Below are 20,504 nucleotides of genomic sequence, written 5' to 3'. Positions count from 1 at the left end.
AGAGGGGCAGCCCCGCCCCCCGTGGCGCAGGCGCTATTGGCTGCAGCGGAGCGGTGGGCGGGGCTGCCCCTCCCCGCCCGGCCGGGGAACAGCCGTAGTGCGCTGCTTACCTAGTCCTCGGCTGCGGGCGAGGGGCGGGGGTTTCCGGGGTGTCAGCAGAGGGCCTGTCCCAGTGAATTTGGGTAGGCCGCGGAAATAGGGGTGAATTTTGTTGCTTATATTTGACATTTGCGTTGTCCTATTTACAGTTTACCGCAGTGATCATTTAAATAGGACAAACGTGGGTTCGAACTCTTGACACTGTTACTCTCTATGTATGGAGTCCTAGACCAGTCAGTTTATGTGAGTTTCATATTTCTCAACTTTGAATTGGAGATAATTTTATCTGCCTGACAGGACTCCCGGGAGGATTAATAGACGTATCTGAAACACTTAACGTCGTACCTGACACATTATAAGGGCTCAATAAATATTAGCCATTGTTAAGAATAATAAAAACCATGGGGCTGCACAGTATAGGGAAAGGAGCTGGCAAAGATTCTCTCTTTGGCTGAATTCTAGTCACGCTCTCCTGAATTCTTTTTCAACTAAGCCTTTTGGACTTCTGTGTTTCTCCAATTTTAGAAAGAATTCAGCTAAGTCAGTTTAACCAGAACCCACGACGCTCTGTATCTGGATTCCTTGTCCTCCACCATCCTTGGTGATGTCGGATCCCCCTGGCCTGGTCAGTTTATCCAGAATCCCCCTTACCGCTTAGTAATTGTTCACCCACTGACTCCCCTCCACCCCCTCCTTGGCTGTAGATTCCTAATTGCCCATGCTATATTCAGAGTTTAGTTCCATCTCTCTCCCCCACTGCAATTGACCATCCAGCAAATTTGGTTTTGGGTAAGGACTCTCTTCTTGGCTTGTATATGGCTGCCTTCTCAGTATGTCCTCACGTGGCCTTTCCTTAGTGTGTGTGTGCGCAAGGAGAGAGAGCGAGTAAGATCTCTTCTTATAGGGACCCTCTTCTTATAGGGATGCTAATCCTACCAGATCAAGGCCCCACCCTTGTGTCTTCACTTAACCTTAATTACCTCCTAAAGACCCGATCTCCAAATACAGTCCAATTGGGGTTTAGACCTCCAACATAAGAATGGGAGCGGGGGGAGGATGACACAATTCATTCCATAGCAATCAGAATGGCTAAAATTAAAAGATTATGCTAATGCCAAATGCTGGAGAAGAAGCTAAGAAACTGGATCTCTCATCCATCACCGGTAGAGATGTAAAATGGTACAGCCACTCTGGAAAACAGTTTGTCAGTGTCTTAACAGACTAAACCTACACTTTCCATATTGCCTAGCAATCATACTTCTGGACATTTACCCAGATAAACAAAAACTTTAGTCTACACGACCTATACATAAGCGTTCACAGCAGCTGTATTTGCAATATGCCCAAACTGGAAACAACTCAAATGTCCTTCATTAGATGAATGGTTAAACCAACTGTTATGGGAACTTTTTATTTTTCTATTCCCTATTTACAGAAGTCAAGATTCTAAAACCAACAGGCAGATCCAAAATCGATCTGCCTTGTCCTTCAGAGGGTGAAATGATAACCTAAAAAGCAGCTTCAAAAAGATGAAGAGGGTCAGAAGGAAGGAGATAACCAAGAGAAGAGCGAGACAAACAAGAGAGAAACACAGAGTTGAATCAAAAGGGAACATTTCAACTAACACAGGGGTCCCATCAGCCTCTGGTTCTAAAGAAGGAGATGATCAAGAAGGCAAAAAGAAGAGGGGCACCTGGGTGGCTCAGTCAGTTGGGCATCCGACTCTTGGTTTCAGCTCAGGTCATGATCTCATGGATCATGGGATCGAGCCCCACTTTGAGCTCGATGCTGAGCATGAGCCTACTTAAAAAACAAAAAACAAAAAAAAACTGAACAAAAAAACTGAACACTAAACAACATATTATCTACTGTAATGAAAATAAATCTTTTGGGCTCAAAGAACTAATTCAGTGGCCAGAAAGAGAATACAAATAGAGCAAACAAGAGATGGAGATCTTGAGACAGATTCATTGACTGAATATTCAGATTCTAAATTGAAGACTTCATTGTCAATAGTATTATTCCTGTGTTATAATTGTTGTAAAAATTTCCCGCAAAGTACATACTACATACTGAGGCAGGCCATCATCCTGTTAAAAGCTTTTTTTACTAAGCTTAAGATGAAGCTATGCATTTGAAAGTTGTAAGTTCAGAGGAAGATAGCAATTGTACATTATTTCACTTGGAAAAAATAAAAATTCATTTTGTCTGGAAGCTACGTGTTAAGCTGGAATAACTAATGTGCCCCTAGAGAATGGTGCAATTTTGCCTGTCCCTTGACATTCCTTTGTTGTGTAATTCTTTAGAATCCTAATACTTGTTTTTTTTGTTTGTTTGTTTTGTTTTGTTTTTATTGGAAGAAAAAGAAACCTGTACTAGAATACCAGCCAGCAATAGAAAGTACTGAGCTGTTGGTACACATAACAGTTTGGATGGATCTCTATAGTTATGGAAGATGTGGCCATGAGAGAAACTGAGTAAAGGGTACATAGGCCCTCTTTGTACTATCTTTGAAATTTCATGTGAATTACAATTATTTTGAAAAAAAAAAAAAAAAACTTCTAGGAAAAGTCTCAAGGAGATCAAACAGATCTACAAGTAACTTAACTATCTTCCAGAACAAAATCCAACACGTTTAAAAAAAAAAAAGACAGGGGCGCCTGGGTGGCTCAGATGGTTAAGCGTCTGCCTTCGGCTCAGGTCATGATCCCGGGGTCCCGGGATCGAGTCCCGCATCGGGCTCCCTGCTAGGCGGGGAGCCTGCTTCTCCCTCTGCCTCTGCCTCTCTCTCTCTCTCTCTCTGACTCTCATGAATAAATAAATAAATAAAAAAACATTTAAAAAAAAAAAAAAAGACAAAGTCTAGATACTCAACAAATACCATCCACAGTGTCCTGTATCCAATCAAAAGTTAGGAGACATGCCAAGAAGCAGAAAAATGTGACCTATAACTAAGAGAAAACATCAATGAATAGAAACAGATGCGGAAATGATAGAGGTGTTGAAACTTGCAGATAAGAATATCAAAACAACTTTTAGAATTATGCTCAACCATTTAAAAACATACACGAATATAGTGAGAAGGGAAATCAGTGTAATCAAAAGCTTTAGAAAAATCAACAAAATTGGGGCACCTAGGTGGCTCAGTTGATTCAGCGTCCCACTCTTGATTTCAGCTCAGGTCATGGTCTCAGGGTCGTGAGATCAAGCACCAAGTTGGCCCACTCGCACTCAGTGGGGAATCTGCTTGAGGATTCTCTCTCTCCCTCTGCTCTCCCCTGCCCCAAATAAATACATCTTTTAAAAAAATCAACAAAATTGATAAGACTCTACCTAGAATAATCAAGAAAATAAGAGAGGAGACACAAATTACATGACTACATACCATAAAAACATTGAAAGAATAATAAAAGAATTAAAACAGACAAATTCCCTCAAAGACACACATTACCAACACTCACTTAAGAAGAAATAGAAATTATGAATAATCTTATATCAAGTAAAGCATTTGAATTCATATTTTTAAAAAGTTCCCACAAATAAAACTCCAGGCCCGCATAGTTTTCCTACCTATCAAACATATAAGAAATAGGGCGCCTGGGTGGCTCAGTTGGTTAAGCGACTGCCTTCGGCTCAGGTCATGATCCTGGAGTCCTGGGATCGAGTCCCGCATCGGGCTCCCTGCTCAGCGGGGAGTCTGCTTCTCCCTCTGCCCCTCCCCCATCTCATGCTCTATCTCATTCTCTCTCTCAAATAAGTAAATAAAATCTTTTAAAAAAAAACATATAAGAAATAATGCAAATTCTGTACAAAGTCTTTCAGAAAAATAGAGAAGTAGTAAACACCTTCCAACACATTTCATGAACCCAGCATTACTTATTACAAAAGCTAGACAAAAATCATTAGAAGAAAACTATAGACCAATATCCCTCGTGAACAGAGATATAAAAGTCCTTAACAAAATAATAACAAACCAAATTCAGCAAAATATAAGCATGATCATATATTTGATCAAGTGGGGTTTATCCCAGAAATGCAAAGTTTATTTCAACATTTGAATATCAATCAATGCAATTCACATATTAATAGAATAAAGGTGAAAAAATACGATCATCACAATAAATGCAGGACAAGCATTGGTCAGATTTAGCACTGAAGTTCTTACTATTATCAATAAAGCTGCTATAAATATCAATGTGCAGGTTTTTGCATGACCATACATTTTCATTTCACTTATATAAAAATCTAGGAAAGACGGCTGGCTATTATGGTTAAGTATAACTTTATAGTAAACTGCTAACATGGTTTCCAAAGTAGCTGCATAAATTTGCACTCACATAAATAAGAACGAGAGTTATAGTTGTTTTGCATTCTCATGTGTATACTAGTTTCCCCCCCCCCCCTTATCCCCAGGGACTATGATCCAAGACCCAGTGGATGCCTGAAACCATGGATGGTACCAAACCTTATATATACTGTGTTCTTTCCTAAACATACATACCTATGATAAAGGTTAATTTAAAAGTTTTTTTTTTTTAAGATTTTATTTATTTATTTGACAGAGAGAGAGATAGCGAGAGCAGGAACACAAGCAGGAGGAGTGAGAGAGGGAGAAGCAGGCTTCCTGCCGAGCAGGGAGCCCAACATGGGACTCAATCCCAGGACCCTGGGATCATGACCTGAGCCGAAGGCAGACGCTTAACAACTGAGCCACCCAGGCGCCCCGATAAAGGTTACTTTATAAATTAGGCACAGTAAGGGATTAACAACAATAACTAATAATAAAGTAGAACAATTATAATAATGGACTGTAATAAAAGTTATGTGAATGTGGTCTCTCTCTCAAAATATCTCATTGTACTGTAGTCACTCTTCTTGTGACTATGTGAGATGATAACATGCCTGTGTGATGAGATGAAGTAAGGTGGGTGACACAGGCATTGTGATGTAGTGTTAGGATGCTATACATCAGAAAGAGGATAGGATGCATAGGAAGGAGTATTATCTGCTTCTGGACTCTGGTTGACACTGGGTAACTAAAACCATGGAAAGCAAAATGGTAGATAAAGGTGGGATCTATTGGATTTGGTTTTGTCAGTGTTTTGGATTTTTTTTTTTCAGAGAGAGAGCGTGCACCAGCAAGCGGGGGTTGGGGTGGGGGCAGAGAGAGGCAGAGGGAGAGAGATAATCATAAACAGGCTCTATGCCCAGTGCGGAGCCCAACACGGGGCTCAATCTCAGAACCCTGAGATTATGACCTGAGCCTGATGAAATGAAGAGTTGGGATGCTTAACTGACTGAGCCACCCAGGTGCCTTTATTTCTTTTTCTTGTCTAATTGCACTGACTAGAACCACTAGTACAATGATGAACAGTAGTAGTGAGAGCAGATATCGTTTTCTTGTTCCTGATGTTAGGAGGATAGCGTCTAGTCTTTAATCGTTAAGTATGACGTTAGCTGTGGGTTTTCCTTGGATGGTCCTACTCAGGTTGAGTAAGTTCCCTTTTCTTCCTAGTCTGTTGAGTGTTTTTATCATTAAAGAGTTTTGGATTTTGTCGAATGATTTCCCTGCATCTATTAAGATCATTATGTAGCATTTAAAAAATTATATGGTCTGTATAACACATTAATTTGTTTTTGAATGTTCAACCAACTTTGGATTCTGGGGATAAATCCCACTTAGTCACAGTATATAGTTCTTTTCTATGTTGGTGGATTTGGTTTGCTAATAATTTTTAAGGATTTTTTTTTTTAAAGATTTTATTTATTTATTTGACAGAGAGAGACACAGCGAGAGAGGGAACACAAGCAGGGGGAGCGGGAGAGGGAGAAGCAGGCTTCCCGCCGAGCCGGGACCCTGATGCGGGGCTCGATCCCAGGACCCTGGGATCATGACCTGAGCCAAAGGCAAACGCTTAACGACTGAGCCACCCAGGTGCCCCTAAGATATGTTGACTTCATATCAGACACTGAGAAAAGCACATTACCTCTCAGCTTTTCTTCCTTGAAATGCATAACCTTGATTGAATCTGGAGAAAACACCAGACAAACCCAAATTGAGGGGCATTTTACAAAATATCAGACTAGAACTCCACTAAATTGTCAAGGTTGTGAAAGACAAGGAAAGAAGTGAGGAACTGTCACAAACGGGAGAAGACTAAGGCTGTATGACATCTAAATGGGATACAGGATCCTGGATTGGAAACTGGAACAGGCAAAAATAAATCTTAGGAGAAACACTGGTGAAATCCAAATAAAGCATGCAGTTTAATTAATAGTAATGTACCAATGTTAATTTCCTAGTTTTAATCATTGCATTGTGGATATGTAAGTTGTTATCATTAGTGGAAGCTAGGAGAATGGTATATGGAAACACTGTATTAATTTTTTTATTGTAGTGAAATACACAGAACATAAACACATCAACTATTTTAATCATTTTTAAACATATAATTCAGTGGCATTTAGTACATTTACTATGTTATGCAGTCATCACCAACTAGAGTTCCAGAACATATTTATCAACCTAAAAAAACTGTAATATTTTTTTAAAGATTTATTTATTTATTTAAGAGAGTGGGGCGTGCAGAGGGAGAGAGAGACAGTCTTAAACAGACTCCATACTGAGCATGGAGCCTGACGCAGGGCTCGGTCTCATGACCCTGACGCAGGGCTCGGTCTCATGACCCTGAGATCATGACCTTGAGATCATGACCCTGAGATCACAACCTGAGCCAAAACCAAGAGCCAGATGCATAACTGACTGCGCCACCCAGGTGCCCCAGAACTCTGTAATATTTTTACAACTGTTCATAGAGCTAAAATTATTTCAAAATAAAAAGTTAAAAAATTCACCCATTTATGAAAAAAAAAACTTTCAGCAAACTAGAAATAAGGAAACTTTCTCAGCCCGATAAAGGGTAGCTATGAAAAACAGATAGGTAACATAACACTTAATGGTAAAAGACTGAATGCTTTTCCCCCAAGATAGGGAGGAAGGCAGGGGTCATACTCTCACCTTTATAAAACTAATACCATTTAAAACAGTGTCCAAAACCATGAAATACTTAGGGGTAAATTTAACCAAATATGTTTATTAAATGTACAATGAAAACTCTAAGGCATTGTTGGAAAAGTAAAAAAAGACTTAAATAAATGGAGAGATACACCAGCATACCATGCTCATGGACTGGAAGCTTCAATATTTTATGACAGCAATTCTCCTTAAATTGATGTGTAGGTTTAATGCAATCAGATAAAAATCCCAGCAGGCTTTTCTTATTTTTGCAGAAATTATAAGCTGATTTTTAAAATTTATACAGAAATGTAAAAGCCAAATCAACTTTGAAAAATAACAAAGTTACATTACCTGATTTCAAGAATTAGAATGGAGGTACAGAAATCAAGTCAGTGTGGTATTGGGATAAGGATAGATGTATAAGCGGGAAGCAAGTCCAGAAATAAAACCACGAAGATATGGTCAATTGATTTTCAACACAGGGGTCATTGTAATCCAATGAGGAAAGGATATTCTTTTCAAGAAATGGTGGTGAACAATTGAATATACACACGGGCAAAAATAAACTTTGACCCTGACCTCACACTATATAAAAACATTTACTTTAAATAGATTAGAGAACTACACATAAAGGCTAAAACTATAACAGTATCTAGGAAAAATCCATAGAAGAACACTTCCACAGTTTGGAATGGCAAAGATTTCTAAGTAACACAAGCATTGTGAACTACAAAAGAAAAAAGTGTAACTTAGACTTTATCAAATTTTAAAATCTGCTTTTTGAAAGATCCCTTTAAGAAAATGAAATGATAAACCGGGGAATGGGAGAAAATATTTACAATACCTATATTTGCCAAAGACTTGTATCTAGAAGATATAAAGTTCTTTCACAAATCAACAACAACAAAAAACAACCCACTTAGAAAATGGGCAAAAGATTTGGATAGACATTTCTCCAAAGAAGATATACCAATGGACAATAAGCACATGAGAAGATGCTCAACGTCATTAGTCATTTGAGAAATGAAAATTCAATCCACAATGGGATAAGAAACTCACAAACTGGTTTCCAGTGTTTTGTACCATTTCAAATTCCCCTACATAACTTAGGAGAGTTCTAGTTGCTCCACATCCTCACCAACACTTGGTATGGTCACAGGGAACATAAAAAAACTGGGATTTTTATAATGTAGGAATGCTGCCCATACTGAGTCCATTTTTGACCCACCATCTTGTCATTGTTTGCTTAATGACCTCTTCAGGCCTCCTAATGATAGATGTATAAACTCCATGCTCACATCCTAAGACCAGAATGTTTAGGGAGCCTGTTCTGGATTTCCGTGGGCTCATAACATGCTTTTCTCCTTCAGAGGCAAAGATGGCGTCAGGTCTGTTAAATATTAGTTGTCAGTCATGTATATGCGAACACTCCCCTATGCATCCCCCCATTCTTCTTTTTTTTTTTTTTTTAAGATTTTATTTATTTGACAGAGACCCAGAGAAGAGAGGGAACACAAGCAGGGGGAGTGGGAGAGGGAGAAGCAGGCTTCCCGCCAAGCAGCGAGCCCTATGTGGGCTCGAACCCAGGGCCCTGGGATCATGACCTGAGCGAAGGCAGACGCTTAACGACTGAGCCACCCAGGCGCCCCTGCATCCCCCCTTCTATAAAACCACTAGGTTAAAAACTGGGTTTTTGTTGAGACTGCCTGCACGGCTGTCTGGATAGCTGTCCCCGAGATCCTCCCTGTCAGAAAGTTACCCAAAATAAAACTCTGTGTATTCTGTATGGAGATGGATGCTTTGTTTTTTCAGTCTCTACATGCCTTCTCAATTTGGGGACACTTTACATTCTTCCTGCTCTCGAACATATAATCCATGGGGGAAAAAAAGGAAGGGCAAGATGAGAAATGCTGTGTTCAGTACAAAATCGATTAATGTTTTACCCAGCAAAAAACAAACAAAACCAAAAAACAACCCTATAACCCTTGGGGCCATCTTCTACACTGGACAGAAAATAAAAGCACCTCATCGTAGTTTTGCAGAACTGTAAAATCCATTGGCTCCAAACCTTTGGCAAGTAAAGTTTCCTTTCCCCCAGAAAGTTGTCTGTCCTCAGTCAGGCTGGTTAGACGAACCTCTGCAAGACACTGAAAGCTCACAGAGTCATTCTCCAAGTTTTGGATCATTTCTCTTAATAATAACAATCTACTGATCGCCCTTCCTTGTCACTCGGGCCCCTGTCCCATCTGTCCTCCGAGGCAGAGTGATTTGTTTTCAAAATGCCAGGCAGCAGTGTTCCACCCGGCTCTGACACGGAAGTCGGACATTCATCGCTTCCGGCACACACTGTGTAGCAGGAAGTTGTTTGGAGACTGACCCTGCCCCCAACTCCAAATGGTCCACTTATTGACAGCACATGAGATAAGCTGATTCAGTCAGAATGGACCCAAGAGTTTTGAGAGATTGTTGGGGGACCAGAAGTTCTCTCTCTCCTTTTTCATTATGTGGTACATGGATGTGAGTTCTGGAACCTCTGCTTCTTGTTTTTCTTACCAGTAAAGAACCAGCCTGAGGATGAAGCCAACCATGGAGGGGCATAGAGTTGAAAGAATGGTGTCAAAATAGAGTGAAGCCCAGATCAAGCCATTCTTGATCACTGGAATTGTCCAGTTACCCGAGTCAATAAATTCTCTTTATTATTATTATTATTATTTTTTAAAGATGTATTTATTTATCTGAGGGGGGGAAGAGTGGGGGTAGGGAGAGACAGAATCTCAAGCAGACTCCACACTGAGCGTGGAGCTCTACTCGGGGCTTGATCTCATGACCCTGAGATCATAACCTGAGCCGAAACCAAGAGTGGGATGCTTAACCGACTGAGCCACCCAGGTGCCCCTCTCTTTCTTATTTAAAAAATTTTCTTTTTTTTTTTTTTAAGATTTTATTCATTTATTTGAGAGAGAGAGAGCAGCAAGAGAGGGAACACAAGCAGGGGCAGTGGGAGAGGGAGAAGCAGGCTTCCGGCTGAGCAGGATCATGGGATCATGACCTTAGCCGAAGGCAGACGCTTAACGACTGAGCCACCCAGGCTCCCCTCTTTGTTTTTTAAAGAACACATTTATACTGCTGATTATGTATCTGAAACTGTTCTAAACACTGTACATATATTAGCTCATTTAAACTTAGAACAACTTTAGGAGGTAGACCTATTTTTTATTCACTATTTACATATGAGGAAACTGAAATAGAGAGATCGTAAGTAACTTAGCCAAGGTCATTAGCTAGTAAATGTGACAGCCGCATCCTGAACCTAGTTAGTTTGGCCATGGCGTTCTTGCTCTTAACCATGACAATGATCTGAGTGTAATACCCTGGTCTCCAGAGGCAGACCCCGAATTAGGCATTTGATACAGTAGTTTATTTGGGAGATGATGTTAAGAAACATCAGTAAGGGAGTGCCTGGGTGGCGCAGTCAGTGAAACGTCCAACTTTTGGTTTCTGCTCAGGCTGTGATCTCAGGGTCGTGAGATCCAGCCCTGCATCAGGCTCCATGCTCAGCGTGGAGTCTGCTTGAGATTCTCTCTCCCTCTCCCTCTGCTCCTCCCACTCACTCATGCTCTCTCTCAAATAAATAAATTGATCTTAAATAAAAAAAAGAAACACATCAATAAGTATAGAAGAGAAAATAGCCAACAAAGCCCATGGATCAAGTGAATTACTGCTGTAGGTGATTGGGTCTTAATCCTTTCGAAGAACTCTAGCACAGAACATGTACGCTCTGATCACCTATTCTTGCAGAGCAAACCACCCCAAACTTAATGCCCTACGGCAACAACTACAATTGATTGTTTTTTTTTTTTAATTTTTTTTTAAAGATTTTATTTATTTATTTGACAGAAAGAGACACAGTGAGAGAGGGAACACAAGCAGGGGGAGGGGGAGACGGAGAAGCAGGCTTCCCGCCGATTGGGGAGCCCGATGCGGGGCTCGATCCCAGGACCCTGGGATCATGACCTGAGCCGAAGGCAGACGCTTAACCGACTGAGCCACCCAGGCGCCCCCAATTGATTGTTTATTGTATCTCCTGGTTCTGGTGGTTGCCTGGGCTCAGCTAGCAGGTTCTTGCTTGAGGTCTTTGGTGTGGTTACAGTCAGAAGAGGCTGGGGCTGCACGCTTCTTCACTCACCCATCTGATGGTCCTTGCTGGTTGAGCCGAGACCTCTGTGGGGGCATTCAGACAGAGCATGGACCCGTGGCCTCTGCATATGGCCTGGCCTTGCTCACAGCATGGTGACAGAGTTCTAAGAGTGAGCTTCCCACCAAGAGGGCCGGGCACCTTTCACAACCTAGCCTCAAAACTCACACAGCATCACTTCTGTTGCATTCCGTGCGTTAGAAGTGCATCACTAAAGTCAACCCAGACTCAGAGATTGTGGAATCAGATTCTACCTCTTGAAAGGAGGAGGGTCAAAAGCCAGAACCTGTCCTGGAGTGCCTACCCCTACGTGAGAGAGAAATAAGCTCTTCTATGGTATGTTTTTCTCTTATGGGTAGTGGATTCCGTGTGTCTGGGGCAAGATTTGGCTCCTCCTCTTTACTCACCTTGTCCCCATCCTTGCTGCCTAATGTGGCTTGCATTAGAATTTGTATAGATGCTGGAAGATTTTCTTTCCAAGGGCTTTCATCCCAGCAGCCCCAAACCATGAGCAGAAGATAAAAGACTAGCTTCTTGCTTTGAGAGGCTGGGGTGGGAGAAGTATAGCAAGAAGAAAATCAAGCTAAGAGCCACATGCGTACCATAATTCCACTGAGACACTTAGGTATATAATGTGGTGTTAACATTCGCTGAGGCGTGAGACTCCTCCAAGGCAGGAACTGGGACTGCTCAGTGGGATCCTTAGCACCTGACGCGGGGCCTGGCACACTCAGTACATACTGTAGGAGTGAAGGAATGGACAAATGACCCAAGCTATGTCAGTGTGCACAGAGAATTTTAAAATATTTTATTTGTAGGGGGCACCTGGCTGGCTCGGTAGAGCATGCAACTCTTGATCTCAGGATGGTGACTTCAAGGCCCATGCTGGGGGTAGAGTTTACTTAAAATTAAGTAAATAAATAATTAAAAATAAAAATATTTTATTTTTAGGGGTGCCTGGGTGGCTCAGTTGTTGAGCGTCTGCCTTCGGCTCAGGTCATGATCTCAGGGACCTGGGATCGAGGCCCACATCGGGAAGCCTGCTTCTCCCTCTGCCACTCCCCCTGCTTGTGTTCCCTCTCTCGCTGTGCCTCTCTCTGTCAAATAAATAAATAAATAAATCTTTAAAAAAAAATTTTATTTTTAAATAATTTCAAATTTACAGAAAATTTCCGAGAATCAGAATAATAGAACATATGTGTGCCTTTTCCTTTACGCATAGGTCTCATATTGCTAACATTTTGTCCCATTAGCTTTAATGTATAATAATATATCTACAATAAATAATATTATATATGCTAACATAATGACATATGATAACATATAATAATCATTATTATAAATATTATATATAATTATATACTATAGCTTTAACATATAGCTATTATATATAATTATATATTAAAGCTATAATATATAATCATATGTACTAATATAATAATATATTCTAATATATAATCATATTATTATATATGATTATATATTATGTATATCATGTATTATAGTTATATATAGTTTAATAATATAAACATATATAATTATATATAACAGATATTACTTATAATAGTATAATATATAGCTATAATATTATATTACATATATTATATATAATTATATATATATATATATGTATATATATAGTTGGCCCCTAACAATCTGGGTTTGAACAGGACAGGTCCACTTACATAATTAAAAAAAATTTTTTAAATAAATACAGTACTATAAGTGTATTTTCTCTTCCTTATGATTTTCTTTTTTTTAAGATTTTATTTATTTATTTGAGAGAGAGCATGAGAGAGAGATCATGAGCAGAGGGGAGGGGTAGAGGGAGAAGCAGAATCCCCACTGAGCAGGGAGCCCCGCACAGGGCTCGATCCCGGGACCCTGGGATCATGACCTGAGCCGAAGGCAGACGCTTAACCGACTGAGCCACCCAGGTGCCCTCTTCCTTATGATTTTCTTAATAACATTTCTTTTTCTCTAGCTTCCTTTAAGAATACAATACATATGACATACAAAATATGTGTTAATCGACTGTTTATGTTATCAGTAAGGTTTCCTGTCAATAGTAGGCTATTAGTGGTTAAATCTGGGGGGAGTCAAAAGTTATCCATCAGTTTTCAGCTGCACAGGAGGTTGGTGCCCTTAACCCTTGCGTTGTGCAAGAGTCAACTGTAGATTTTTACTGAATCATTGGAGTGTAAGATCACCATGTATCAAGCCCTTTATCCTTAAATATTCAGTATATTTCCTTAAGAAATTATCTTACAAACTATAGTTAGTCCATATCAACTTCAGTAAATTTTACACTGACAAAACATTCTAAAAATTGAATCTTTCTTTTTTTAATTTTTTTTAATTTTAATTTTTTAAAGATTTTATTTATTTATTTGACGGAGAGATAGAGAGAGAGCACAAGTAGGCAGAGTGGCAGGCAGAGGGAGAGGGAGAAGCAGGCTCTCTGCTGAGCAGGGAGCCGGACGTGGGGCTCAATCCCAGGACCCCAGGATCATGACCCGAGCCGAAGGCAGCCACTTAACCGACTGAGCCACCCAGGTGCCCCTAAAAATTGAATCTTTCATTCATATTTCAATGATGCAAAATGACACCAAAAATGTCCTTTCAGCATTTATTCCCGCCACCCCAGCCCAGGATCCAGTCCAGGTCAGGAATTGTGTTTAGTTCTGGGGGGTGTCATTAGCCTCCCTCACCTTGAGCATTTCCAGAGCCTTTTTTGTATGTGCGACATTGACATTTTGAAGAATATGGCTCTTAAAAAAAAAAAAAAATTGTATTTGAGAATAGTTTTAGATTTAAAAAAATGTACAAAAATAGTACAGGAACTCCTGTATACGGCATACAGGTGCCCCCGCTGGAAACGTCTTACATTATGGTCGTATATTTGTAACATCAGAGAAACTAACATTGATATGCTCCTCTTAATGAAACTCGGCACTTGATTTTGGATTTCATATTTCCTATAATGTCCTTTTCCTGTTCCAGGACCCATTGAGGGTATCATATTACATTTATTTGTCACATCTCCTAGGCTGCTCTGATCTGTGATAATTTCTCAGAGTTTCCTTATTGTTAATGACTTGGCTTAAAAAAAAAAAGATTTATTTATTTATTTGAGAGAGAGAGAGCATGTGGGTGGGGGGAGGGGCAAAGAGAGAGGGGAGACAGACTCCACGCTGAGCATGGAGCCCAACACAGGGCTCGATCTCATGACCCTGAGATCATGACCCGAGCTGAAACCAAGAGTCAGACACTTAACTGACTGAGCCACCCAGGCGCCCCATCAGTGACTTGACAGTTTTGAGGAGTACTGGTCAGGTATTTTGTAGAAACTCCCTCAACTTGGGTTTGTCTGATGATTGTCTCATGGCAAGAACAGGTGAAACCATTCTCATCATATCCTACAAGGGGTCCGTGACCTTAGGATGGCTTATCACAGTTGATGTTGACCTTGACCGCCTGGCTGAGGGAGGTTTCTACACTGTGAAGTCACTCCCTCCTTCCCCTGACTCCCTAACTTGTTTTTCCTCCCTTCTTTCTCTTTTTATTTTTTATTTTTTTAAAGATTTTATTCATTTATTTGACAGAGAGAGATACAGCGAGAGAGGGAACACAAGCAGGGGGAGCGGGAGAGGGAGAAGCAGGCTTCCCGCGGAGCAGGGAGCCCGATGCGGGGCTCGATCCCAGGACCCTGGGACCATGACCTGTGCCGAAGGCAGACAGGGCTTAACGATTGAGCCACCCAGGCGCCCCTTCTTTCTCTTTTTAAATAGAAGTTTCCTTGTTTTGTGTTTCTGTGTTCCTTCATTATTACATTCTGGTTAGGCATTCTCTGCCAGAATGCCTGTGTAAGTGACGTTGAGTCCTTCCTGGGGCATCACATCAGGAGATGCATGATGCCCGTCTGTCTCTCCTCAGTGACATTGATCTTGATGACTCAGTACAGATGCTGTCTGATTGCCCCACTGAACAGCCACTCTTTTCTTCCTTTTTATTCATAAGCAAATCATACTCAGATTTTCTAAACACTTTTTTTTTCTTGTGGTAAAATATACAGAACACAAAATTTCCCCTTTTTAACCATTCTTAAGTGTATATTCAGTGGCATCGAGTACATTCATGGTGTTGTGCAACCATCCCCGCTATCTGTTTCCACTCTGATGCTATCTAGGGGCCCACAGGTGTGGCTTCATTAGGACAAAAGATACTTCTATCACCTGGAAATTCCAAGGGATTTAGGAACTCTGTGTCAGAAACTGGAGACAAAGACCAAATGTTTATTTTTTATTATAAAATACACTCTACATTCTGCCCTCTGCCCACACTCTGTTAATCACCATTCTACTTTCTATCTCTATGAATTTGACTATTCCAGGTACTTTGTATATGTAGATTCAAGGAATATTTGTTCTATTGTGTCTGGATCATTTCACTTACCATAATGTTTTCAAGGTTCATCCATGTTGAAGGTTCCAGTAGGTTCCACCCCCAAAGTGGGGCTTAAACTCACGACCCCGAGATCAAGAGTCACATGCTTCACTGACTGAGCCAGCCAGGAGTCCCTCAGTCCTTTTTAAGGCTGAGTAATGTTCCATTATTTGTATATATCATATTTCCTTTATCTATTCATTCATTGATGAACACTTTTGTTGTACCTACCTTTTGGTGATTGTGAATAATGCTGCTAAGAATATTGATGTACAAATACCTGTTCAAGTCCTTGCTTTAAACTCTTTTGTATATATACCTGGAAATGGAATTAATTCTTCTGGATACATGCCTAAAAGTGAAATTGCCTTATACATTGTGTGTCCAAAAACATAAACTAAAGATTTTGAAATGCATTTGTCTCTTAAATCATGTAGAAGACAAAACGTGACATTACAAACCAAAGTTATAACAATACTAACTTCTAGACTAATGAGTGCTTTTTTAAAAAATGTATCAGTCTCTTAAATCATGTAGAAAATAAAAGGTGGACTTACACACCATTGTTACAATAATACTCGCTTTTACAATTGCCTACATATGTACCCTTACTGAAATCTCTATTTCTTCATATAATTTTGAGTTGTCTAGTGTCCTTTCATTTTAACCTGAAGGATATCCTTTAGCATTTCTTGCAGGGTAGGTCTAATGGTAACTAACTTCTTGAATATTGTATATATCTGAGAATGTCTTAATTTCTCCCTCACTACTGAAGGACATTTTTGCTGGATATTAAATTCTTGCTTGACAGTTTTTTTTCTTTTAGCACTTTGAATACATCATCCCATTGCCTTCTGGCTTGCAAACCTTCTGATTATTATATATAAATATAATATAATAATCTTATTGAATATCTCTTGTGGATGATGATTTGCTTCCCTCTTGCTATTTTCAAAATTCTCTCTGTCTTTGTCTTTCAACAGCTTGACTTTAATGTGTCTCAGTAATAGGTTTCTTTGAGTTTATCTTAATTGGAGTTCTTTGAAATCTTTGGATGTTTGTATTGATGTTTTTCATCAAATTTGGGGGTTTTCCTACCATTATTTATTCAAGTATTCTTTCTTCCCGTTTATCTCCCTCTTCTCCTTCTTGGACTCCCACAATATGCATAATGGTCCATTTAATGATGTCCCGCTGGTCTCTTAGGCTGTATTCACTTTTCTTCAATCTTTTTTCTTTCTGTTCCTCAAACATGATAATTGTTATTTTCCTATCTTCAAATTTGCTGAGTCTTTCTTCTGCTTGCTTAAATCCTGTTTTGAATCTCTCTGGTGAGTTTTTCATTTTAATTATTATACTTTTCAATATAAAAATATTTTTCCCTCTCTTTTTAGGTTTTCTGCATCTTTCTTGATATTTCCGTTTTATTCATACATTGTTTTCTTGACTTTCTCCACATCTTCCTTTAGTTATTTGAGCATTGTTAAGACAGTTGTTTTAAAGTCTTTGTCTAATAAATATGCCATCAAATCTTTTTCAGGAACTGTTTACCTTGGTTATGGTCTTTCTCTGAATTGGCCATAGTCTCCTTTTTTATGACTTGTGGGGTTTTTTTTTTGCTGAACACTGGACATTTGAATCTAATATTGTAATAATTCTGGAAATCTGGTTCTCTCCCTTTCCCAGAGCTTACTGTTTTTGTTTTTGATTTTTAAATTTTTTTTTAATTTTTATTTTATTTTTTATTTTTTTTAAAGATTTTATTTATTTATTTGACAGAAAGGGAGACAGCCGGTGAGAGAGGGAACACAAGCAGAGGGATTGGGAAAGGGAGAAGCAGGCTTCCCGCTGAGCAGGGAGCCCAATTTGGGGCTTGATCCCAGGACTCTGGGATCATGACCTGAGCCGAAGGCAGACGCTTAATGACTGAGTCACCCAGGTGCCCCTTCAGTTTTTAATTGTTGTAGCTATCTCTTGGCTGAGGATCTACCTAAGGTGTATACATACAGCCTTTTCTGGTGTTTTTTGAGTCTGCATCTATCCTTCACATTCACAATGACTTTCTAATTTCCTCTGCATTGCAGTTGCTTTTGAATGTCTTATACTTCAATGTCTGGCTATTAAAATGGGAAAAGAGAAAAATAAAGGATGGGGAAAAAAAAGTCCTGATCCTTTAAATCTCCTGGAAATCATTTCGGCCAGAGGGGGATGTGCTTGCCACACTAGGTGGAGGAGCAACAAAGAATAGACACTCTTTTTGTCCCAACCTCTGTGATCAGAAGCAGCAATCAGTGATTAGAGTGCAGATCACAGATCTCCAACGTTGGAAGCATGGTCTTTTTTGCCCACCCTAGCCCCTGTTAGCTGTGCAAAAGCTGTTTCTGGAGCATGTACACAGCTGCCTGCCTTGGTGCTGAGGGGAAGGTGTCAGGTACTACTACTCTGCTAAGACCTAAAATTGACCAAGATTAATCACTCTTTTCTGTCCAAACCTTTCCTTGGAAGTTACAAGCATTCAGTAGACTCCAGAGTTCCAAAATAGTTACACAAAACAGATTCTTTTTTTTTTATATTTTATTTGTTTATTTGAGAGAGAGAGCATGAGAGAGAGAGAGATCATGAGCAGAGGGGAGGGGTAGAGGGAGAAGCAAACTCCCCACTGAGCAGGGAGCCTGACTTGGGACTCGATCCCAGGACCCTGAGATCATGACCTGAGCTGAAGGCAGATGCTTAACTGATTGAGCCACCCAGGCGCTCCCACAAAACAGAATCTGCTAGTGCAATTCTTATCTAGATGGGGAGACAGTTTTGATGCTTGCTACTTCACTCTCTTTCCAAAATCCTCTCCTTTGTATTTGACTTTTGAAAATTTGATTTTAAAGTCTTTTTGTGGATCTTTTTGGATTTTTCATACTTGCAGTTCGAGTTTTTGACTATGTAGATTCATGGTTTCACAAAATGTTGGAAGTGTTTGGCCTTAACTTTTTCAATTATTCTTTTGCCTCTTCCTTTCTCTTCCTGTCAGGGTTCTCATAATGCATATATTGATACATTTGATGATGTCCCACATATCCTTTAAGCTCTATTTTTCATCATTTTTTCTCTGTACTCCTTAGATTGGATAATTTCAATTGTTCTATCTTTAAGTTTGTGGATTCTTTCTTTTGCCTGATCAAATCTGCTTCTGAATCCCGCTAGTGAATATTTTCTTTCAAGTATTGTACTCTTTAGCTTGCCCCAGTACCTTAGGTAACTGACAGATTAGTCAAAACATACAAGCACAGTATTTGGAACAAAGCCCCTGGTCTAGCAAGTTACGACAGGAACATGGGCTGCCATCCCCACAGCCAGAGAAATGGATGATGGTTGGTGGGAAGGAAAAAAAAAAAAAACCACAATCTTTTTATTTATTTATTTATTTATTTATTTATTTATTTATTTATTTGTAATTTTACCCATCCCCCCACCCGCATCCCCTCTGGTAACCATCAGTTTTTCTCTATAGTTAAGAGTCTGTTTCTTGGTTTGTCTCTTTTTTCCCCCTTTTGCTCATTTGTTTTGTTTCTTAAATTCTGCCTATGAGTGAGATCATATGGTATTTACTTCTGACTGACTTATTTCAAGTAGCGTAATTCTGTCTAGTTCATCCATATTGTTGGAAATGGCAAGATTTCATCTTTTCTTTTTTTAAATATTTTATTTATTTATGTGACAGAGAGATAGAGAGAGAGAACAAGTAGGCAGAGAGGCAGGCAGAGGGAGAGGGAGAAGCAGGCTCCCTGCTGAGCAGGGAGTCTGATGCGGGGCTCGATCCAAGGACCCTAGGATCATGACCTGAGCCAAAGGCAGCTGCTTGACTGACTGAGCCACCCAGGCACACCAGGATTTCATCTTTTTTAAGGCTGGATAATATTCCATTGTATATATATATATATATATATATATATATATATATATATATATATCACATCTTCTTTATCCATTCATCTATCGATGGACACAATCCTTTCTTACTAAAATTTAATAATTTTTTTTTCCTTCACTTAGCACTTTCTGGTGGCTGTAAGTTCTTGATTGGATTCCAGAGCTCCAGAAAAAGTTGACTCTGTCAGTTTTTGCTTAATGGTTGCTTCAGTGGAGGGACTGACCATTTGACTTCTTACACTTCCATTTTCTTTTGCTATTTTTCTCTCTTCCTCTGCTTTTTCAAGATTTTCTCTTCTTTCTTTCTTTTTCTTTTTCTTTTTCTTTTTCTTTTTCTTTTTTTAGAGAGAGAGAGTGCATGAGCGGGGGGAAGAAGGGCAAAGGGAGAGGGAAGAGAGAGAATCTTAAGCAGGCTCTATGTTCAGTACAGAGCTCACAACCCTGAGATCATGACCTGAGTCGAAATCAAGAGTGGGCACTTAACCGACCTAGCCACCCAGGTGCCCTTCAAGATTTTCTTTCTTATTAGTCAGTTGTTTTGTTTCAAATTACTTCTTACCATGGATAGTGCTATTAAAACATCTGCAGAGAAATTACATGTTTTCTCTTTGTGAATGGATTTCCTTGGAATTTATTCCCAGATGGGGAAATTCGGGCCAAAGAAAATAACAGTTGTTCAGCTCTGGTTTAAATATTACCAATCACTCTCGAAAGATTGGCTTGACTTAACCATCACACACACACACACACACACACACACACACACACACACTCCTCCAATCTTTGTTTTTCTCTTCAATCTGTCAACAACTTTGTTATTTT

This window comes from Phoca vitulina, unplaced genomic scaffold (assembly GCF_004348235.1).
Source record: "Phoca vitulina isolate PV1807 unplaced genomic scaffold, GSC_HSeal_1.0 scaffold47, whole genome shotgun sequence".
Taxonomy (NCBI): domain Eukaryota; kingdom Metazoa; phylum Chordata; class Mammalia; order Carnivora; family Phocidae; genus Phoca; species Phoca vitulina.
This window is presented reverse-complemented; position numbering follows the sequence as displayed.